Raw genomic sequence first — 25,079 nt, forward strand, 5'->3', positions numbered from 1 at the left:
ACATCAATTACAACATATGTCCAACAAAATCCCCCCTTTTTATTGATGGCAAACAACAAAATGCTACTAGCACATCAATACCAAACTAATAAATTAGGATTAGGAACTCCCCCTATCTAAAACAAATGAATCTCTTTACATTGACTTCCACATTTCTTCCCTTATAATATTCACAGTGTTGATTCCATTTTAGAAAGACCTCAAAGAATAAAGACAACCCATGTATTGATAATTCATGGATTCTGTAATAAAAGAAAATGTTGAGGAATAAATGGGGAAAACAAGGGAAAAATGACATGCTAAATGGGGATTGTCTAAGGCAAAGATGGAAGAACAAGGTATTCTACACCTAGGAGATCTCTTAGACTACAAGGGACCCTACCCCCATGAGAAAGAAATAGATCTTATTGAAAAGAAAGCATCAGCAGCCCTTCTACAAATGAGTATGGAAAAGAAACCAAAATAAAAAGGAGAAGGCATAAAGAAAAATGTCCCCACAAATAATGGATATTGAGTCCAAGAAACTAAAGAAGGCTTGAAAGAAACCTTGCTTCTAGTACCATCAATACTAATTAATAAGGATGCATTGTAGAGTTGGTTATTTAATGAGAAGGTGATGTTAGATACCCTCACGATCTACCTAGAGTATACCATAGATAATAAGGTGATGACTAAAATTTCAATAATCAAACACTATGTGGCATCGAATAATACACTAGAGGATTTGATGCACATCTTAGAATAAAATCCTTAATTGAAGCATTAAAAGAAAAGAGAAAAAAGAAAAAGAGTAGAAAACCAAAGCCCAAGCAATCAACAAAGTGGCCATGATCATTACACCTCCACAAAAGAAAAATTCTTGAAATCCAAACCAAAGAACTATGCACCAAACAAAGGTTGGATAGGTTGATGCTATAAAAATTGGAGGTCATAAACATAGTTAGGGTAGATATAAAGGAAGCCGCTACAAAGGTTTATTAAATATTATGTGAGGAAGAAGAAAAATATAAAGCTACATCTTCTGAACAATCTTCTCAGCCTCCCAAATCCTAATTGTGCATTGTCATCCTTTGCACAAACCCCATTACAAAACATTAAGGAATTTTTGGCTAAACAAAAGAAAATATAACTAGTAGTGCCTCCATAGCTCTTCTAATTGCCTTTGGTTAGGTCACAAGTGGATTTCAAGAACATCCCACTAGTTTATAAGTTCCAATTGGGAGATATCCTAGATCAAACAACTTGGGAAGAGCTTCTCAGATAACATGTGGAATATGTGGACCAAACAGAAGAGATGATTAAGGATATTAAACTTATGTTCCCTCATCTGCAAGGGGACCCATCACAATCACTTTCAATATAGTTAAGAATCCTAATGAAATTAGTAATCAATGATACAATAGTATAAAGGGATACCTTGAGGCAACATGTGATTACCAAGCTTACCAAGGGCAGAATGGATGAAGAGAGGTGGAAATGTGCATTAACACAATTCACATTGTAAAATCACATCAACATAATGATAAACATTGAAGGAGAAGTGAATAACCTATACTGTTTTTTCTTACAATAGCCAATGGTAGTGGTCCAACTTAAAACTAAGGTGGATAAGGGTACTTGTGCACTGAGATGTGGTACCAAAATATTTTTTGCTTTACTTTTTGGCCCCCACCAGAGAATAGAACGAGTGCCTTATAAAACACTAGACAAATAAGGCACTTATGCTTAGCCTTGGATTGAATAATCTATAGTCTTGGTCAATTCAAACCATAATGTGAGTGTGTTAAAATGTGCTTATATTACAGAAAATTTGTTACCATTTTTAGTGTAATATAGTGTTATAACACACTAGCATTACATCTACTATTGATATTTTTTAATCCTTGATAAATTGGGAAAGAGAAGAGAGAGAGAGAGAGAGAGAGAGAGAGAGAGAGAGAGAGAGAGAGAGAGAGAGAGAGAGAGAGAGAGAGAGAGAGAGAGAAGGAAAGGGAATGAATGATAAATAGACACACAAAGACCCATCATTATAAAACCTATATCCTTAATCATAAACCCTAAAGTCTATACTGATACCCTCAACCATAAACTGAATGCTCTAAGTGCTACATCTAAACCCTATATATTGTTGGGATCCAAGAACACTAAGAGGGGGGGGGTGAATCAGTGTTATGTCGGTAAGATAAGATTTTATCTTTTTATACCATACACATATAAACCGGTAAACAAATAAACATATAACTTGAAGCAAATAAACCATCCACATAAATGAACACCATAATGTACACAGAGTTTATACGTGGAAAATATCAAAGAGGAAAAATCATGGTGGAATTTGTGACACACAATATTAGTTCACTAGCCATATGAAAAGGATATTACATATAATGGGGGTCTACACATGTAGGAAGGCACACTGCTCATCACTAAGGAGTCTCACTGACTACAAGCTTATTCTGAAGTAAGACAATGAAATGAACTCAAAAATGCATCTTTTATGACAAATAGAGTTATGGTTCTAGCTTTGCTCTGTATTGGTTCATAAACCTTGAACACTACTACCGGTATCTCTTCTCCTCCAAGAATGTTTTCCAAACTATCTATAGATCATTGCATGATATAACATTCACATACAAATGATCTACATACATATACTTCGCATTATACAGTTTTGCTATATTCTCCTATGTCCCATATTCTATAAAATGACCTAGTAGACTGACCTATATACACATTACAAACAATATGCCTTATGTCGGCTTATAATACATTATAAAAGATATTCAATGTTGGCCTCGACAATAATTACAAAATGATTTTCTAAATAAAACTTCCTTGAAGTACATGATGTCGGTGTTAGTGTTGGTGTCGGTGCCTGTGTAATCCTGGATACTCCAATGTTGGTGTCTATCGGTGTATGACTTCCATCTGATCTTGTTGCCATCAATGATAACAAAATGAATCTGATGATTATAAATTGCCAACATTATCATATACCATCATCCATAAACCCTATATCCTCCACCATAGTTCCAATAACCTCAACCCTCTTAACTAGTACCCTAAACCCTACACCTTATACCTTATACCCTATACCCTCAAACTTGAATCCTTGACCCTATAACTCTATATGTTCTGATTGATTGAAAAATAGGTTTTAAGGACCCGAAACCTTTACACCATAGTTAAAATAGAAAGCTGAGAAAAAAGAGTCCACATGCAAAGCGACTGGTCCAAAAAACCAGCGAACAAAAAAAATAGCAAAACAACAAAAAACAACTAAGAACCCAAGGAGACACTACGTATAACTCTATATGTTAAACCCTCAAAACAATACCTTATACCCTCAACCCTACACCCTAAACCATAAACCATATACCCTATACTCTTGACCCTAAACCCTAAACCCTATACCCTATGCCCTCAACCCTATACCCTATACCAATAACCTTGACCCTATAACCCTATATGTTACATATACCTTACACCTTATAACCTCAACCATAAATCCAATACTCTAAATATTATGTGCTATAACTTGAACCCAATGCCCTAAACCCTATACTAATTCCCTTGACCCTATAAACATATATTTTAAACCCTCAACCTTATACTTTATACCCTCAACCGTAAAATCGATACCCTAAATCCTATACCATATACCTAAACACAAAACCCAAAAACTTATATCAATACCCTCGAACCTATAACCAATACCCTCAACCCTACAATCTATACCCAAAACATTAAACCTTATAGCCTCAACCTTAAAACCTAAACCCTATATGCTAAACCCTCAACCCTATACCTTACATTGTATATCCTCAACCATAAAGCTAACAATCTAAATCCTACAACCTAAACACAAAACCCTAAACCTTATACCAATACCCTATAACCCTTCATACTAAACCCTCAACCCTATACCTTATACCCTCAACCATAAAGGTAATACCCTAAACCCTCCACCCTATAACTAATACTCTTGACCCTATAACCAATACGCTCAACCCCTCTAAACCATAAGCCCTATACCCTCAGCCCTAAAACCTAAACCCTAAACCCTATACCAATAACGTCGACCTTATAGCCATGTATAGCATCATATATGCTATATTCTCAATCTTATACCTTATACCTTAAACCATAAAGCCAATTCCCTAAAACTTATACTCTATATCCTTAACCCTAAATCATATGTTAAACCCTCAACCATAAATCCAATACCCTATAGCCTATACCTTCAAATACCCTAAACCCTATATGTTATCCCCTCAATCCTATTTCCCTATACCTTATAATCTCAAATGTAAACCCTATAGCTTCGTAACCTATAACAAATAGCCCCAACCCTATAAACAATACCCTAAATAATAAACACTACAATATAGAGCCAATACCTTATACCCTATATCATATACCCTAAAACTTGAACTGTAAACCCTATACGAATACCAATAACCCAAAACCCTACACCCTAAAACCTAAACCCCATACCATATACCATCAACCCTAAAACCTTTAAAACCTAAACCATGTACCAATATCCCCAACCTAAAACCCTATATGTTAACCTTATACCTTATACCCTCAACCATAATGCCAATATATATTAGAAATAAATTGTCAATATTTTTGCATAACTCTTAATAACTTAATTTTTTACAATAATCAACATTTTTCAGAATTGACGTTTATTATGTCATGCATAATATTTTTTATAGAAAGAATAAAATTTTAATTTTAAAATTTATATAAATGTCATACTAATATAGTGATGGATATTTTTCATAATTTTGTGTTGTATATTTTTTTTAGTTAATTTTTGAAGTCAAAGTAATTGTAATTTGGACAGAGCTGTATGATGTCATGCATAACTCTTTTATACACATTTGATTTAACTTCTTTTTATGTTGAAATGAGGATATCAATACCTAGAGAAAAGATATTTTTTACATTTTTTTTCTTTATTTTCCTATTTTTCCATGTGTGAAAACAAAGACATTAATGTTTGATGAAAAACCCTCATTCATATATACATATATATATATATATATATATATATATATATATATATATATATATATATATATATATATATATATATATATATATATATATATATATATATATATATATGAAATTAAATATATTCAAAATTATAGTTTTTGGAAAGATTAAAATAAGGACTACATACTAAACAAAACTTCCAAATGGATTTATTTGACCTCCCAAAAGCTAATTTAAAAGCAATTTGTTGCTAGCAATTTGATAGGTGTGAAGGAGACTCCATTGCAGGTATGATTTAAGAGTAGAGAGATTCTAACAAATGGAGTTTGATCTAAGAGGATTTGATCTAACTATCTTCAATAAAATCCTTCAATTGGGACCTATCAAGGCCTAAATCATTATATTTTCTAAAAATTATGTGATTTCATAAAAAATAGAATGTACCAAAAAGTGTAACCCAATATTGTGGGATCACCCTCATACACCCTAAAAACTATAAAATATACCCTCAACCCGAAACACTAAACCCTATACCAAAATCCTTGACCCTATAAGCAAAACCTTTAACCCTCAAAACTACACCATATACCCTGAAACCTATAACCACCACCCTCAACCCTAAACTTGTCACCCTAAATGCTATAAACTATACCCTCAACCAAAATGCTAAACCCTATACCAATATCCTTGACCCTATAAGCAATACACTCAACCCCAAACCTTACAACCTACACCCTAAATTGTATACACTATACCCTCAACCCTAAAACATAAACCATAAACCTCATACCAATACCCTCGAACCTATAAACCTATATGCTAAACCGTCAACCCTATAACTAATACCCACAACCCTAAAACCTAAACTCTAAACCCTTACAATCAACCCTAAAACCTAAATTATATACCCTATACCAATACATATACCCTCTAACCCTTGTATGCCATCAACCTTATACCTTATGCATTATACCTTAAACCATAAAGCCAATACCCTAAAACCTACACTCTATACCCTCAGCCCAAAACCCTAAACCATATATACCCTTAAATCTATAACCCTATATACTAAACCCTCAACCATAAAATGAATACCCTATACCCCCAAACCTATACCCTACACCCTATATTTTATCCCCTCAAAACTAAAACCTTATACATTATAACCTCAAGCATAAACCCTATACTCTTAACCTATAACCAATACCCTAAACCCTATAATCAACACCCTGAACCCTAAACCTTATAAACTATACTCCCAACCCAAAACCCTAACCCTATACAAATACTCACAACCCTACAAATAATACCCTTAACCCTATAACAAACACCCTCAACCCTAAACCTATCTCCTTAACCAAATAATCTATACCCTCAACCAAAACCCTAAAACCTATATCAATACCCCGGACCTTATAAGAAATACTCTCAACCATAAACCCTACACCTTAACCTTATACTAATACCCCCAACCCTATAAGTAATGCCCTTAACTCTTAACCATACATCCTAAACCCTAAACCCTAAACCCATCACTATAAACCACATAAACTATACCCTCAACCAAAAACTTATACCCTATACAATTGCCCTCAACCATATAAGAAATAACATCAACCCTAAACCCTCAATCCTAAAACCTAAACCATAAACCCATATTAATACCCTAGACCCTACAACCCTATATGCTAAAGTCTCAACCTGTAGCATTGTAAATTGTCATCAAGCCAATTTACACCTCATGTTTATGCCCCTACTTTTGCATGTCCCATCCTTATCACCTTTCTAGGTCAATTTGTGCTAATTCTCTAACTTTGAGGCCTTGAAAAACCTTTTGTGGGTCCTACCACAGGACACCCACCCTATTTTAGCTGATTTTTGGTCCTGATTGAGGCAGGACCAGGGTGTGGAGTGCCTTGCTCTAGACCATGGCACCCCAAAAAACCATGCTCCCACTTATATCAGGCCCTAATTTGAAATGGGGTCGAGGCTTTGTTTCACCAATAAGATTTGACCATTGGAGGTCGACCTAATTAGTAATTTACCTAGAAGCCCCTATATATAGACATTTTATCAACCTAATTTCGTCTATCTATTCTAACAATCTACAAGAAAATAAATTCATATCACTTGTGCATCTATGAAGCATTCATAATTAGACATTTTCATATTTATTCAAGGTTGCATATTCCTCATTCATCCATTGTGGGGAAATATTACATTTCCTATGCAAGCATGTGTGTGTGATTATGGTTTTGTCATGTGCATGTCATTGCATGCAACATATGTGATTAAATTCAAAAAGAAAGGCATCATCATCATCAAGTACAAACCTGAGGTACATCTATCTAGCATTTTTTTCAATATTTTCATTATTTCATTCAAGGTTAATTCCTAAACTGGGGTTTTACTTAGGCAAAACCCTATTCCCAACAATTTCCCCTTTCTTTCTATGTGTAGGAAACAGGTGCAAAGTTGCATTCAAGAGGATCAACATGATTCACATAGACGAAGAGGTTCACCTTTTGATGGTGAGAAACTCAAAGGACCATGGCTAATTGATGAGCCCTAGTCCCAAAAAATTAGGCCAAACTTCAAGGAATAGATCTAAAACATCTTCTTTTTCTCAAATCTAGGTTGTGTCTCCCTACGATTACTGTAGCTCACTGTTTATGCCCAATTCCTTGAATAATCGCCTATTTTACCTGAATTTTAGCATTTTCACAATTCAACTTAGAAAGAGGGAACCAAACCCTAACCAAGTGAATCTAATAAAACATCTCAACGCTCTCCTTAGTTGATTTGAGGCTAGATGTATTGGATCTGCCCCTCTTTCAATGTGGTGGTCTCTCAAGTAAAATTAGTTGTTTTATTACCTTAATTGGTGAAATCCTAATTTTCACCACCACATTTTGGTGAATCTAACGAGCCCTACACCACTATTTTTGATTTATGTTCTTAGATTTGATTTGTGGGCATTTTAATTTTTAAAATTATACTCATAGATTATATTTTTAATCAAATTACATAAATTTAGAGGTTAAATTCATGAAAGCCCTAATTTATTTTGGTTAATTTGATTTGTGGGTTGCATAATTTGTAACTTTTGTTTCCAGATCTGATCTTGGACATTCATAATGGTACTTAATAGAACTTATTTATTTTTCATTTCACATTTGATTGCATTGCTTTTCACTTATACTTATCATAATCATATGTTGGATAATGGTTTCTTTCACTTTACATTGCTTCTTTTCATTGATAGCACTTTGGCATATTGCATTTTTAGAATTTCAAAAATATTTCCTAATAATCAATTAAATCTTAAAGCTTTTATCCATGATGCATGTTATTTTATGGTGATATTTTTAGCAAAATGCATTACATGTATAGATCACATAAAATCTTTTGTATATTATAATCATAGAGATGTTAATGAAAAACCTAACACTTGTACCTCTCCTAGGGTATTCATGCAAAATAGGAAAGAGCTAATAGTCCTATTAATTATCTATCTAATGGAGAGAAATCATTGAAGAGAAACATGGCACCATCTCCTTCTCATAACATACCCTAGCGCATGGGGGCCAAGTTCAAAATATTGGTGTTTCCATCTCTCTTGACCCCCTTTATTCTCCTAGAGCCTATTTTAACCATCAAAATATGTTATGCATTTCATTCATGATCTATCTCCACACATAACATTAAGTAAAAATAAGGCCTTAGAAGATACGTATTTTCCTTCTCAACCTATCAAAGAGGATATGCATGATTATAGAAAGGAGAATCTCCTTACACAAGATATTCCTTCTTCATCGACTTCTCCCTCTCTTCCCACTAAATGTACTTACAGTACTGTTGGTGTAAATAAATATTCATCATGGATATTATTACACTTTACTTAAGTTAACTTAGGATAATGCATCACTTCGTAGTTTGGATATGAGACACTTAGGGAAGTGTGCACATAGGGATATAGCTTTTAGGAGAAATTCCACCTTTGTGGTCTTATCTTGTTGTTACACTCCACATTTGGTGGGTCATTCACCTCTTATGGAATATTATATTATTTCTCCTACCTACCCTTGTTTCTCATTGAGCCACATGTCATGATTGTGTGCTCGTATATCCATATGGCCTTTCCTATATAAGGAGGCTCATATTCATTGTATTGGTTAATCCAATTGATCATTTGTATATTGATGAGAATACAGTTTGTTCTTGTCATTCTATTGTCTCTCTTTATGCTTTTCATTGTGCCCTTGATCTTGGAAAAATCTCACAACTACAAATTTTAAAGAGTTTCATTATAATACTCCTTCCTCTCAACTAAAAAGTTCTTATAGGAGTGGCTATAACATAATATCAAAATAAGGTTATAGATGACAAGGACTTGGAAAATTTGAATAAGGAATCAAAGTCCCTATAAACCCTCCTACATAAGCTAGTGTTGAAGGTCTAGGACATCCTCGCCATTCACCTATGAATGATCTCATTAGAGTTAAAAAGCTTAAGGATTAATTTACAAGACATAAACTCTATCACCCATCTAAAGGTGCCTCTTCCTTAAACACTCCTTTTTTTTTACATCATCAAACTAATTATCATGATACCAATGATTGTCTAGTTTTTAAAAATAGTATGCAAAAACTAGTTGATAATAGAACTATTATAATCATAGATTAAAATCCATCTTCTTCTAACAAGCCTTGTTCTACATATCAAGAGACAAGATCTACTCCCATTGATGACCGAGAGAAATTAGATACTAGAATCTTTTGGGCATTGAAGTATGATAAGAATGTTGTTTTTCCTTTCATTAAAATTAATCATAATTCTAAGCATAAGGAAGGTGATGCACATTATATTTTTCATCATAGTTATTCTCATACTCTTAGAAAATTTAAAGCATTTAAAACATTTGTTCAAGGTCTATATGATAGGGCTCACATATCTCTTACAATTGATCTTACACTCCTCCGTGGTGAAGAGATGGTGCCTTAGCACTCCATTCACCCTCCTTGTTTCTCCTCACCCTATGACACTAGTAGTTAATTTCATTGGGGGATCTTTGTCATAAGAGGTGATTCTATTTCAATTACAATCATCTTGGGGGAGAAACATAATTCATTCTTGCCTCCATGTGTGTGGGGCAAGAATATTATCCTATCTCTTCTCTCTAGTTAAGGTTTCATTATTCCCTTTAGGGCTTGCATTTTGTATACTTTGATGTCCTTTCTTAAATAGAATGGTATGTATATTATGATTAATCTCTCCTTAGGGGTGTGTGATACTTTATCTTAATATTTCCTTCTTTGAAGATTAACTCTTCTTTAGATTTGCATTTTGCATATCTTAATGTCTTTTCTTGCATTGGATATTCCTTCATGGGAGTACATGTGTGTTCCTTGTTTAGGGCCTTTCTTTGCTTCAAATAGTGCATTGTCTTAGGTATAATCTCTCCTTAGAGGTTGTGTAATTATTCTCATTGCCCCTACACTTGGGGGGGCATTGATCTTTCTCATCCTATCTAAGGATCCACTTTTCAATGTCGAGTGGTGTTTCCTTATGATTTTATGTCTTTCCTTGTGTGAAGTTTTTGTTTTCTCAAGGATTATCTCTTCAAGAGGTGTGTATCCTTGACTAAAACCTCTTTTACACTTGGAAATGTATGTCTATTATAAATAAACCCTTCACTTTGGGTCAAAAGTGTGTCATCCTTCATCAATTATCCCTTTCACCTAGCAATAGGAGGAAGGTAGGCATTCTTGTTCTCCTTCCCTTCTCTTGGTAGAAGATGTTATGTTTGTTCAAGAAATCCTCTTGGAGGTAGATGTCTTTTGATATAATATCTCTTCTCCTCCAAGGATCCTCTTTACATTTGTTTCAAGATATCACTTTTTCAACTATCTTGTCCTTGCTTTTAAGATTATTGCCTCTTTAGCTTGGATTATGAAGATTGTTTCCTAGGATATCTCCCCAATGTTGAAGGTGGGTATCCTTATTTCTAGATTCCTTAAGACATCAACATAGACCTATATTGACATCTTAGGGGGGGGGGGGGGGGCATACTGTTAGACACAATGCACCACTGAGAGTGGGGGCTGAATCAGTGGCTCTCAATATTTTCCCTTTAATTATCCTATGTGTGTAAACCGATTATTAGATCTAACTCAATGCAGGCTTGCCAATTAGTAGGGAGACTAATCACAAATGCATTCACACAAAATGGGCATCACATAACACCAACATATGAGGAAAACCCAAGATGGCAAAAATCTCAATGAGAAATGTTGCTGGAGTCTACTACTCCAATCCAACCTAACAAGTGAAACACTGAATTATAAAGATTTAGGGCACCAACCCAAGGAGCACCAACCCCTACACCAAGCTCCAACTTGGTGAATACAAAATATAATCATTTACAAGTTAATAGCCTTGTTACAAATGGATTTTGTAACTCTTATTCAAAACTCTCTACTGGATCTTCTATCCAGTTCACTGTTGGTTCTCTCTCTCACAACCTCTCACTGTTGCAACCTTATCGATTTAGCCTTTTCTTATTCTCTACCAGTTCTCTCCCTTTGTCGATTCTCTTTGTAGGGTGTCTCTTCTCTCAACTTCTCTGTTGTTCTCCATCAGTTTTATCTTCTGCCAATTCCTTCTTGCCTACTCTACACTTTTCTAGAAACTCTTCTCTACCGGTTTTGTCACCACCGGTATACTTCTCTCATAGACTCACTTGAAGACTACCAGTTCTTCATTGTTGTCGATGGATCCTTTCAACCTAATTCTCACTCACACACACTCGGCCTCTTTTTAGATACTCATTGAGTACTTGGCTGATTTTCTCTCACATGCAGCATCAACACTCTCTTCTTCAACAACAAAAATAATATCTTTGGCTCGCATTCTTATAGCCATCTTTTCCTGCCAAGACGTGAGTTTAAACATTGGCACCGTTAGGGTTTCCGCCATATGCTGAATCTACATCCGATCTGATCTCTGATCATCATGACATATCAAATCCAATTTGATATCATGTCCTTGATCGATGTTCAACACTCAATCAATGAGCATCACCCATTTGTCTACCCTATGAAAACACGTCTTATTTCTTTTGTCATTTGAGTATGTTTTTTGGCCTTTTTTCTAATCAATCATGTGCATGATGCATTTTCCTTTACCCTCTTCGATCTGAAAGATCAGTCTTCTCTGGATCTCTGTTGTTTCCTTTATCTCAAGCCATAATCCTCTACTTTTCTTCCTCAAGCTTCGCAATCATCATAAATGTTGGACCAGTCGCCAAAGACCTCACTAACGCATCACACTGGCCTGTGCATGCATGCCACATCACCTCCACGTGGCCCCTTTGTCGACATTCACCTTTGCTAAGTCTTCTATGTTGGTCCAAATAGGATCACCAACCAACCACACAACCAGGTTCATCTACCGGTTCACAGACCCTACCAGTTATACCCTAACTGGTCTGCCTTCAACCTTGCACTCTGCTTCTCTTCCAGTGGAGCACCAAAATTGGTCAGCACATTTGCTAGCCTACCTCATGATCACCTTCACCAAATGGGATCCTTCTGCATCTTCACTTTGTCAGCATTACTAGTGGACATACTTACCGGTAAGAACCTTGATGACACCATGTCATCAACCTTCAACTGACTCCATCTTCGATTTGGCCATTGTCCTTTGTCTCCATCTGCTCAGCCTTGCCTTCTTCTTCATTAGCCCAAACTATATCTCAACCGGTTTGTCAAAGTGACAAACCCATCACACTTCATATATCCTGACAACACAACATGCCTTCTCTATCGATCTAGTGCATATCCCTGATTTCATGCACTTAAGGCATTCCTTTGATTCACCGGTAGATCCGGTGTGAGCCTTCAAACACTTTCCTTTACCTCTTGTCTTATCTCAGAGGACTATGATGCATTTCATGCATAATAGGAGATAAGCTCCACTTACTAGTGGGAGTGAGTCCTTGTCATCTACATCCTACAATGCACTTATGATCCGATGTTGGTACATTTACTGTCAATCATATCTTCACATGGTATCTACATCTCTATCCAATGGGAGTCTTGTTGTTTTACATCCACACAACATACCAGTGACCTATACATCCTTATTGTACACTTCTCATAAGCTTGCTGGTTGAAAACCACTCACTTGGTTGATTTGTCTTCTCCATGTGAACACATCACTTACCAATTGATATGCTCTCCTTATCAGTGACAAACTGTAACACAAGGTGATATCAAGGATATCTCATCCTTTAAGAATCCGTGACAGTGTTGCCCATACATCTCCTATACCGGTAGTCCTTCTATATCGGTTGACATCAATGGCGCCATTTCCAGTATGCATCAATGACAACACTACTCATCAATCTCCCATACCAGTTGACATCAATGACAACACAATGCCAACACATACACATTTCCCTCTTTGTACTATATTTTTTCATGTCTTAAATGGGGTGTTTATTCTCGAAACCAAATCAAACAAACTCTTACATGAGACGCTTCATGCCCAAAACCAAACACATCATTCATATACTTAAACGGGGTGCACATTCTTGAAACCAAAGAAATCAAACTCTTACACTAGATGTCCTTGAAACCAAACATATATTTGCCTTACACATGGTTACACACTCTCGAAAACAAAGAAAACAACACTTACACGAGATTTTCTCGATACCAAACACACATTTGCATTTTATTTTCATGTCTTACATAGGTTGTTGCATGCTCAAAACAAGAGAAGACAAATTCTTATATAAGATGCTTAACACCTAAAACTAGATAGTTGCACACACAACAAGATGAGTTGAACCAGCAAAATACAGCTAGAGTTTTCCTATTGATCGCCTCCCCAACATGGATCACCTAGAAAAACACAACTAGAATGTGTATCCATGTCTTCTCTCATTCTTCTTCTCATGAATCACCTAGAAAAAACACAATTACAATGTGTATCCGTGTTTCCTCCTTTCTTCTCATGAGCTCATAACTTTTCTATTTGTAGTTCATGGATGATGTGTGCTCTTGCTCTCTTTTTATGTGATCACTTATGTTCTTGAGATGGCATTTTCAAGAATGATATTAGTGGTTGAGACATTTTGATATTGAGGTCTCTTCGACTAGTTGACTCGAGGTCTTGTTTTTGGTTTTTAGATTTTTGTTTCGTGTGTCTTTTGTCTTTTATCTTTTATATCTTTTTGTTTTTCGTTTTGTTTTGTGTGCCCTTGCATGCAATTATGTGAGTGAAGATCCTAAGATTGGGGGCTTGGTTCCTCAAAATTAGTGATGTCTTATACTCCTTGTGATGATGCTCCTAATTACTCATCTCTTTCAGCTTTCATCTACTTTACCAAGAGTATTTGCATAGGCTCATACTCCCATTAAAGTGGGGGCTAAATGTAGCATCATAAATTGTCATTGGGCCAATCTAAACCTCATGTTTGTGCCCCTACTTTAACGTATCCCATCCCTATCACCTTTTTTGGTCCATTTATGCTAATTCTCCAGCTTTGAAACCATGAGAAACCTTTTGTGGGTCCTACCATGAGATACCCATCCTATTTCAGTTGAGTTTTGGTCTTGATTGAGGCAGGACCAGGGCGTGGAGCACCTTGGTCTGGACCATGGCACCCCAAAGCGCCATGGTCTCTCTTAATTAGGATCCAATTTGAAATGGGGTTGGGGATTTGTTTCGAGGTAAGATTTGATCTTTAAGGCTCTGCATGATCATTAGAGGTCAACCTAATATGTAATTTACCTAGAAGCCCAGGTATATAAAGATATTTTATCAACCTAGTTTCATCTATCCATTGTAACAATCTACAAGAAAATCAATTCCTATCACTTGCTCATCCATGAAGCATTCATAATCAGACATTTTTAGAGATCTTCAAGGATACATATTCCTCATTCATCCATTGTGGAGAAAAATTACATCATTCATATGTGAGCATGTGTGTGTGATTAGTGTTTTGTCATGTTCATGCCATTTCATGCAACATATGTGATTACATTCAAAGAGAAAAGCATCATCATCATCAAGTGCGGATTTGAGGTATATCTATCTAACATTTCTTTCAGTATTTGCATTATTTCATTCAAGGTTAATTCCTAAACCAGTGTTTGACTTAGGCAAACCCCTATTCCCAACTATTTCCCCTTTCTTTTTGTGTGAAAGAAACAAGTACATATCTGCGTCCGAGATGATCAAAAGGATTAGTAGAGACAAATAGGTTCACCTTTTGATGATGAGAAATCTAGAGGACCATGGTGAATTGATGAGCCCTAGTCTCGAAAAATCAAGTCGAACTTGTGGGAACAAATATAAAACATCTTATTTTGCTCAAATCTAGGTTGTGTCTCCATATGATGATTGTAGCTCACTGTTTATGTCTGATTCCTTCAATAATCACCTATATTATGCTGATTTTAGAATTTTCACAATTCAAATTAGAAAGAGGGAACCAAACCCTAACCAAGTGAATCTAATTAGAAATCTCAACCCTCTCCTTAGTTGTGAGGCTAGATCTATTAGATTCACCCCTCTTTCAATGTGATAGTCTCTCTAGTAAAATTAGTGGTTTTATTACCATAATTGGTGAAACCCTAATTTTCACCACCACACAACCCTATACATTATACCTTACGCCCTCAACCAAAAATCAAATAACCTAAAACCTAAACCCTATATCAGTACCCTTGACCCCATAACCAATATACTCAACCCTCAACAATATGTCCAATACATCAAACCTTATACACTATACCATCAACCCTAAATCCTAAAATCTACACCAATAAACTCAACCCTAAACACTATAGATATGTACCCTCAACCATTAACCCTATACCTTATACCCTCAAACATAAACCTTATACCCTCAAACTTAAACCCTACACCCTCAACCCTAGAGAGGGTGGGAGCCTGAGGAGTAGTAAAAGGAGAACAACGAGAGAGGGGGGGGAGGGAAAGACTTAAAGAGGGGAGAGACAATGAGGTGAGAAAGTGAAGAGAGGGAGGGAGGGAGGGACAGAGATAGAGAGATAAAACAAAGGTGAGATAGATAGAGGGGGATAAAAAGAGGTGGGTAATGAGACATGGATGGATAGATAGAGAGGGAGGGAGGGAGGGAGGGAGAGACCCAGAGAGGGGAATAAATGAGAGAGGGAATAAGAGAGAGACAAAAATAAGAGAGGAGGGAGGGAGACAAATATGGATAAGAGGGAAAGGGAGAGGGGAAGAGAGGGAAGTATCGACACCCAATACCCTAAACCCTATAAATGGGAAGGAGAGGTAACAGCCTAGAGAGGGAAGGGAGAAAGAAGAGGAGAATCAAAAGAATAAAGTGAGTGAGCGGTAAGAAGGGATAAGGGAGAGGTAGACATGAAGGGAGTAAGAGACCTAGGGAAAGGAGAGATAGAGAGGTGAGAGGAAAGAGATAAGAGAAGGAGAGAGTTCACAAAGGGATAGGAGGAGGAGGGAGGGAGAGAGAGATGGAGAAAACTAGAGAGGTGACATATATAGATGTGATAGGCCTAGATTGAGAGAGGGAGAGAGAGGGGGGATAGAGAGAGGTGGGTAATGAGACATGGATGGAGAGGTAGAGAAGGGAATGAAGAAACCTAGATAGAGGAGATAAATAGAGAGAGGGTGGGAGGGAGAGGTGATGACCTAGGCAATGAAGAGAGAATAAGAGAGGGAGAAAGAGGAAGAGATAGGGAGGGAGGGAGAGAGAGGGAGAGATGGGAGTAAGGAGGGAGGTGGATATAGAGGAGGTAGGTAGGAAGGGTGAGGATATATTGAGAGAGGGGAGAGAGGTGAGAGACAAGAGAGGGAGAGGGAGAGAGAGGGGGAAGTATCAATATAGGAAATACCCTCAACCCTGTTGGGACTGATTAAAATTGAATCAAGTTTAGAGGCCCATTTCAAAATTTTGCCCTGCATTTCCAAATGATTAAAATAAGTCAGTTTGAATGGCCTAGTTAGCAAGGGGGTAAAATGGAGCCAGTTGATTTTCAGAGGGTAAGGCTCGGGATTCATGTCCCACACCTTTCATTTGGCCTATTCAGTGATGTGCAACTTTCAGAATTCATTTTGGATAAGTTTATGAGGTACCCATTTTGAGGGGTGAGCTGGAAGTGCATTTTAGGCACAAAGGCAGATTTTATGGAGTAGCCTTATTTGAATGATTACATCTTTTGCCCTGTTGATCGTCATGAAAAAATTCAAAATGGATTCAATTGTATGCATTAATGTGAGTCACCCTGCTAAATTTCAGGTCTTGACGAATCCATTTGCTCAGTTTTCAAAACCGAATCCGTTCGCAGTTTGTGTGTTTTGGCAAGTCCCTGTTTCGACAGCTAGTCGGAGCCCTGTTTTGCACAATTGTAAAACTTGCCTCAGTAAGAATCATGCCAAAGTGTTTCTTCCAGATTGATGTCAATAGAAATGGTGAGCTACGTTTCAAATTTCAAGTCCTTATGAATCCGTTTGCTCAGTTTTCAAAGCTCAATCCGTTTGTAGTTTGTGATGTTTGCACAAGTGTAAAAATGTCCTGGTGAGCGTCATGTCAGAATGTTTGTTCTGGGCTAATTTTGGTATAAATGGTGAGATACATTTCAAATTTCAAGGCTCTACCAATCCGTTTGATCGGTTTTCAAAAGAGCTCATTTTGCCATCAAATTCAATTATCCGCACTTTCAATGTTAGATCAATTAATGTAGCTGTTTTGGTGAGCGCGCCGTTTGCCTCCTATCAGTCTGGTGATTGAACTGAGAATTCAAAGATTTAATATGTACTTAAAGGTACCTATGTTCCGAATTTGAGAGCCTACGGAGGTCGTTTGATATTTTTGAGAAAGGCATCATGTGTTGCCAGAACATTGACTTCATCAGGTCCGCAGTGTCGACAAAGCCAGTTGGCCATTTTCGGAAATTAATATCTCTTCACTCGGGACTCATCTTGAGAAACCGTTTGGTAGATGTCATCCTTGTATATTAAAGTACACGCCTATCAGATGGCGAGCTCCAGAAAGGTGTTTTGACAGGTTTGAAAATTACGTCATCGCGATTAAATGCGAAAATTGTGGCGTAATTGCCTGAAGGATGTAAAATGCAATTTTATGATCCGAAAATGGTGCCGATCATTTCCAGAGGTATGTTTGAGGTCCGTGAAGATATTCCAGAGGCCAGTAGCTTGAAAACGAAAAAAAAATTTAGTCGGACCCACTTTGGGGCCCGACCTGGCTCATGCCTATGCCTTATTATTTTTATTGGCGACTTGGCCTTATGAGCATTCCCAAAATAATGTTGACATCCACGGTTGGAGTTGAATACTTATATGTTTCCCACCAGAGGATAGTGCAAAATGAAGATACCTCTTATGGTCAAAACAACCAAGGCATTTTACATGCCAGATATGAGAAATGGAGGAGAAGATGTACTATCAACGCGGAGTTCAAAAGTAGAGGGACTGGTTGTATAAAAGCTAGATCTTCTTGTGATGACATTAAGTTAGCAAATGAATTCAAACTGGATGGAGTTAGTCCTCACTTGCCAAGTGAATATTATGCCTCATGGATGGAAGACTATTCTTCAGCATTAAATGGCACAAAGAATGGCTATGTAAGAAATAGAGACCAAATATCCTCCTTGCTGTGGTATGTGGGGTTTTGTGTTTTCAAATTAATGCATATTGGCAGCCAATGTTCTTCTTGGTGGAGTGGTGAATGAAGAAGCAATTAAAACATTCATAGCAAATGCAAATTAGATTGTGTCTTCCCTCTTTGTTGAATGTGTATTGTTTGGATGGCAAAACAGTTACAGCAGGCAATATGTTATTACCAGCAGACAATATGAAATATTAGCAGCAAATGGAGGTTTGCAACCTACGTGGCATGGTGGAAGACTATTTTAAAGTCTTAAACAAATGCAAATTGGCTATTGTAAAGCCATCTTCCCAAAGTCCATGTGGTGGGTGAGTTGCATAAATAAAATGAAATTTTGAAGAAGTTTAAACAGCAGATGCAAGCACTAGTTTCTCCCCTTCGTGGATGATGGAGGAGAAGGAGTATGGAAACTTTCAAAGTATTTAAGACATAGAGAAAATGACAATGCCAATGTAAAATTTCAGTCTCTCCTCCATCACGTGGCTATTTGGAAGTCAATAAGATGCAATGGCAATTACAATTAAACTCCTCTCTCACATTCCCTCCTTTCTCTCCTTCAAGTTGTGTGTATTGTTTGGAAGGCAAAAACTACAGCAAGTAAATTACTGTTGGCTGGACGTGGTGTTGTGAGAGGGTAGAAGTTTTCTAAAAATAATTGCATTTGGCTAGCTGTAGAGCCACTTCCTCCCCCACATTAAATCCTTGGTCAATATAAAGGTGAGTATAAACAGCAGCATAATGTTTTTTCCCAACTAATGCAAATGGCAAGTGTAAAGCATGAAATCCACAACCTCTGCCCGTTTCCTCCTTAGCATGGTATTTGGAAGGTGTTTCAAACTTCCAGGCGGATGCACTCAGCTGAAAACCTTCAAAAAATGGAGCTACAGGCAAAACCACATTATCCCACATTGGCTGTGCACTGGGAGCTTTTAGTATTTATATGCAAAAACACACGGTAGTATAATGTCTAAGCCTTAAAGGCTTTTGACACAAGGTGCCCATGGGCGCCCAAGGCGGGCCCATGCGCGAGCATGCTTCCCGAGGCAATGGAGGAGTTGACTGGATGAAGACTAAGTGGACCCCACGTAGGCACATTTCTCGAGGCAGACAAGCGAAATTTTGCAGATGAAGGTCGGGTTAACGAGTGAGCAAGTCCGAGAGAGATCAACAGTGCGCGCTATTTCGCGAAGGGAAGATGCACGTTGTTTAAACCCCGCGAAATAGCGAAAGTGAATGAGAGCCGTCCACGTGTCGTGATAGGTGGCAGTCCAGCAGGCGGGTCCCGGTGAGGTGGCACATAGTTGGCGCACAGGTGGCAGTCCAGTGGCGATGACGTGGTGGCCAAGTGGCAGTGACGAAGCAGATGACGTGGCGATGATGAGGTGTCATCCCAGGTGGCATCCGGTCAACCCCATCGACCAATCAGAGGCCGCCACGTGGCAAGGCGTCAGAGCACAAATGGAGGCAAAAATCAAATTTAAAATGATTAAATGATATAGTTTAAACTATAGAGAAATTCAAAAAATTTAAATGATGGGTCCATGTTGAGGATTAATTCGCCCAGGGCTCAATTTTTTGCCGAAGTATAAAGTGTTATATGTTTTCGGAAAGCTCTCGGAGTGAGGAATTTGAATATGAGGTTAATTTTGGCAAATGTGGGATATTTTGGATGCATTTTTCACAGGAACGAAATTCAGTTAGAGAAGGGACACTTGGCAATTCAGTTACAGATTTGATTTGGTTCCCTCTCTCTTTTAATTCTGAATTCTTCTCAGTTGTAGGGGTTCCAGAATTCTGTGAGGAAGTGCTCCAGTTTTCATGGCTTCCATTTTCTGAAATTCTTGACCCAAACTTGTAAAGTTCTATGGATCTATTCAGGGTATAGAGGCTACATTGCAGGATGACAGATTGTTTTCTAGTTGCAGGTCTTACTTGTGTCAGGCATGAGTAAATTTCCCATGATATTGTCTCTGTGTATGCATTTAATTGTTATGAATTGAATCCTCAAGGAGGCTTATAATTTGTCATCTCAAGGAGATTGTATGACTGTTTGTAGGCATTCTTTAATGAAGAGTTTAAATTCTATAATCAGTCATAAACAATGGAATGTGTCCCAGATCTGATAATTTTATGAATGGATTGAGTAATGCATCAGTACAAGGTATTAATGCAGGGATATGTTGTAAGGAAAACCAATTTGCAGCTGTGATTAACATTTTGTAGTTTTGTGTGTGTGACTCTTGCCCAATGAACAAGGCACTGGTCTTTGACAGATTTGGGGATGGTTTCAGATCAACATTTTAAAAGACAAATCTATTTCCCTTTATGTTTAGGGGTGTGTGTTCCATTCTTTCCAAGCTCTGTTTCATCCTATTGTTTGTACAAATCCAGCCAATCTGTAATGTTTCCTAACCTGTTGAGCTTGTGAAATGATCTATCTGCTTAATGTTGATGCAGTTACGTGTCTGTAATTGTTGTATTTAGTGCATCAAGAGGGTGTCCCCCCCTAGGTCTAGCAGAACCTGAAGTGCAGGAGGATCAATTAGGGTCCTATGTTATGTTGTCCAAGCTTTGATGTGTTTTGTAGACTGAAATTGGCCATTTCATAAAAAGATTTGTAGGTGTTCTTGGGTTATCACTTTTGGTGAACAACAAACCCTATACTCTAAACCCTATACCATCAACCATATACCCTAAACCCTATACCAATATCATCACCCGTAAACCCTATACCATAAACCCTATAAGATATACCCTCAACCCTAAAACATGTACAAGGGAGGGAGAGGTGATGACCTAGAGAGGGGAGGGAGAGAGAAGAGGAGAGAGAAGAACAAAGAGAACGAGATGGATAAGGAGGGAGTAATTGAAAGGTAGACAGGGAGCAAGTGAGAGACTTGTAGAGGGGAGAGATAGAGATAAAGATAGAGAAGAACAAGAGAGATAAAAGTTCACAAAGAGAGAAAGGGGTAAGTAGGAAGGGAGATAGGGGAAAAATAGAGAGGGGAGAGAGGGAAAAAAAACCAGTGTGTCCATTTTTTGTTAAAAACTAACATGTGCTATTTTGGATATATTTTTTTATGCAATCCTTAAATTTGAAACAAATTACATTTTAGAAACTAGACTCCATCCTACACATATTTTTTATAAAAAAAATTCGATTAGTTTTCAAAAACTTTAGGGGGGAGCATGCTCAAATTTTTGGTTTTCATTAGAAAATTAGCAAAAAAATCTAGCATAAACTACATGGTGTTAGCTAATTTCTCACTAAAGTGATTTTTGAAATTCTAAAAAGTTAACATTTTAGGGGGGCATACCAGATACCATGTTATGCTTTTTTGATAAAAACATGACCAATTTGTGTGGCCCCCTTTTTGAAACCCTTAAATTCCACCATTTTCAAAAAAAAAGAAAATTATTTAGAAAGTAGACTTAGAGCACTACAACTCTTTTCCTTGTTGCATCTTCAAACTTTTAGCATAAGTATCTTCAATTTCTCATCGAAGATCAGACTTTACTGATTTAAAAAAAAAGTGGCTTCTTAAGACCCCCCATCTTGGTGCACTTAACCATAACCTAGAGCTCAGATCCTCACAAAATCCACTGACTATGATGCACTTAAGGTTCTAGATGGGAAGGCTCGAGTAGATATAGAAATTTTACATGGCCAATATCAACACTTACAAGAGAAAAAGGATAAGACTTGACACCAATTTTATTGATTAAGAGAAGTTGTTAATTTATAGCTAGCACATATCATTAGCCTAATCTAGGATGCCCAACACTTCTCCCAGACCTTACAAATTCCTACCACCATTCCAAAAGAAGAATGCCTATTGTAGCTCCAAACCCACATTCACCAGCTATAGTTGGTCACAACTCAGTGGGAAGCTAATGTTAAGAGCATCTAGGAGATATACAAGGATATCATTTTGGTGACACAAGGTTGACTGAGGACAAGTTAAAGTTTAGAAGGGAGGATGATGTTGACATGAATTGAACAGCTAGACAAACCTCCAAGAATCATGTTGCATCTCACTACATCAAGGCCACAAAACACAAGGATTAGAACATATTATATAGGCTAGGGGTACAATGGAATGGTGATGTTGCATCTTACAGCTATAAATATATTGTAAGATACATTCACTTGTAGTAAGGTGAATATAGGGAGATATTGAAGACATAAGGAAAGATAGAATATATAAAAGGAAATATATAATATGAACCTATAAGGAGATATAAGGGTGCACATGATATAGTAAATGAATATAATCAATACAAATAATTTCAATGGTATTATTCATATACGTTGTGTATGTTCGTTATATTTTGTTACCTAGACAACAAGTTGTCTAGATCTGATTCCTTGCCTTCCTTAATAGGACTAAGTCCAAGGTATAAGACTACAACATCATAAACTCATTGAGACTTAAAAGTCTAATCTATATCCTCAAATTAATTGCTAACAAGATCCCATTATTAAATCTCTATTTCATATTAAAAAAACTCTTATTAAAAGAATAAAAATAATTTATTATAATAAAATTTAAAAAAATATTAAAAATAAATTAATTTTAAATATCTAATCTTACTATAAATTCAATTATCCTCCTCAACCCATATTGATTAATTAAAATAAAAAAACTATTGAAGGTTGCCCTTTCCTCTGAAACCCCAACCTAACTCCTCTAACTCCTATCTAAATCAGAAGGTAAAGGAGATTTTGTCTTAAATTATTCTTTCCCTTCATTCTCCTCTCTTTTTGTTGGGATGCTTAAAGGATCCATGTCATAAAAGTCAATAATGACACTTACTATAATCATAACTTATCAAACTCCACATAGTACCAAATTCTAACCAGCCTTAAAAAGACTCTTAGGACCCAACAATCACATTGGATTGAGTTTTCTTTTGTTTATAGAACTGAGGATGGATGCGAGAGCTTCTTCCTCCACCTCCTCCCTTGACCCACAATGAAAACCACTAGTGTCACTCCCATATAAAGACAAATCCCTAGGGATAATCAGGTTGCCCAATTAATTCCTTGTCCTCCACTCCAATAGCTTTTCCTTATAAAAGAATATCCCGTCCACCATCGCAAAAGCATCCAATATATAACGCAAAACTAATTTAATATTAAAAAATAAATATACTATTTGTATTTATTTATTTCTTTTGGATGAATATACTATTTTTATTTTTTTTAAACAATGGGATTGAAAAACGCTTTGAAAATTCTATTTTAGCCGAATCTACGTTCTGCTACGTGTCAACATCAAATCCTCTTACATGTCCCTTTCTCAAATAACCAAGTATTGCTACAATGAGCGACCGGCTTCAGCCGGTTAGCATTGTTTCCTCACTGAAAAGTGGCTTACGAGGGGCCACGTCTACCGCCTCAGCCGGTAGTCGCTTGGCCCGTCTAAAGATAAATCATTGCATTCTACGCCTGAAATTTTAACAAAATTCGCTGCGAAAAGACGTCAAATTGCAGTAAGGTATGAATTCTACTTAATTTATTTTTTTGCTGTTCATGAATGGTCGAATTGTTAAATTTGAGAACGATTTACTTTGCGTTGGAAAGAACTAGAGCAGTATGGCGAAATTTCACACTAAAACGTTCTGTAAAATTGACGTGTAAGTTCTGTGTGAATATGAAATTAAGCTGATTTTGAGAATTGTAGTGCTAGTTTTCTTTTGCCATGCAATTGATTTCGTGAATTGTGTTTCCTTTTTAATAATTTAGGTGATTTTTATTATTATTATTGCTGTTTCTTTCTTTTTTGATCATGGTTATTTTGCATTACCCCCAGCTACCTCGTTTACCTGGTTTTGGTGTTATTTCACATATTTCTATTTCATTTAGCTGATTTTGATGATTGTTTCGCTTACATGTTCATTCGGGCGATCATGAGGATTACTTTGTTTCTTTTTTCTGATTCCTGGCGTTTACCTCTCGAAGTTGTCGAAGAACTTCATAGTTCAACCCTGACCTATTTAAATTCATCAAATCGTAGAAGTGTTTTGTTATTTACGCTTTCAACTGTTTTAATATTCATTAATTTGCCGAAGCGTTTTGATATTTACGCTTATTCCATTTTTTAAGTTCACGAATGTGCCGAAGACTTTTGTAAATTACTCTTTTACTATTTTTAAATTCAAGAATTTGTCGATGAATTTTGTTGTTTACGCATTCGCCGTTTATTAAATTCATGAATTTCTGAAAGGCTTTTGTTACTTTAAGTCTCTACCGTTTTGAATTCATGAAATTGTGGAAGAATTTTTCTTGATTTACGCTTTTAACTTTTTCAAATTCACTGCAATTATCGAAGAATTTCATATTTAAGCTTTTGCA

At 36.6% G+C, this 25,079-nt stretch overlaps 1 protein-coding gene across 11 annotated transcripts in view; it reads left to right on the forward strand.

Moving 5' to 3' along the window:
* Positions 1 to 24,075: 24,075 nt before the first annotated feature.
* Positions 24,076 to 25,079, forward strand: part of LOC131064723 (galactolipid galactosyltransferase SFR2, chloroplastic) — a 49,807-nt gene continuing 48,803 nt past the window's right edge. For 6 of the 11 annotated variants that reach the window (XM_059210846.1, XM_057998973.2, XM_057998974.2 and 3 more), the window contains exon 1: positions 24,076 to 24,222. The gene's annotated coding sequence lies outside the window, so the exon portion shown is untranslated. The other 5 variants (XM_057998978.2, XM_057998980.2, XM_057998972.2 and 2 more) reach the window with 4 other exon arrangements.

Source organism: Cryptomeria japonica, chromosome 8 (genome assembly GCF_030272615.1).
Source record: "Cryptomeria japonica chromosome 8, Sugi_1.0, whole genome shotgun sequence".
Taxonomy (NCBI): domain Eukaryota; kingdom Viridiplantae; phylum Streptophyta; class Pinopsida; order Cupressales; family Cupressaceae; genus Cryptomeria; species Cryptomeria japonica.